Genomic DNA, 644 nt, shown 5'->3' with positions numbered 1-644 from the left:
TATTTAATGGTTAAAAACTTGGCACCAATTTTAATTGATGAAATGAGAATGAAAAAAAGATTACGGTAAAAATTAAACTTGGGGATAGAATTATATGCCATCTCCCTTAATCTTTTTTGCCTCTAGCAACCACCATTTAGTTTTAAGTCATTTATGTTTAACGAATTATTCGATGAACTTTTCTAATATACATATGTAGAATTCAAACAAAATTAACAAATGATCGGCATCATACAATGAAACCACAATTGTAATGTCGGAAAATCATAGAATTTGTCGTCGTTTTAGTTAAGTTTTTTTTTTTTTTTTGTTAAGAGGCATAAAAGGGTTGTCATCCTTTTATATGGCTTAGTGCCACTGTCATCCTTAAAGATTGCTGCTTGCCAAGCGATCCAATTTTACAGGATGCCTTCGAAGGGACAATGTAATACAGCAGAATCGAACTTAGGTTAGGGAGGTCAATTAAAAGCTAATTAACCAATTTTGCCAAAGAATCATATTGAATATGTTAACTAACTAATGATTCGAACCGGTGACCTCAAACAACACTTACTCGACTAAGTACCAAATGTGCTATAAGACTTCTCAGGAAAATCATAGAATTTGTCGTCGTTTTAGTTAAGTTTTTTTTTTTTTTTTTTTTT

This window comes from Camelina sativa, chromosome 9 (genome assembly GCF_000633955.1).
Source record: "Camelina sativa cultivar DH55 chromosome 9, Cs, whole genome shotgun sequence".
NCBI classification, from domain to species: domain Eukaryota; kingdom Viridiplantae; phylum Streptophyta; class Magnoliopsida; order Brassicales; family Brassicaceae; genus Camelina; species Camelina sativa.
Note: the sequence above shows the minus strand (reverse complement) of the source record.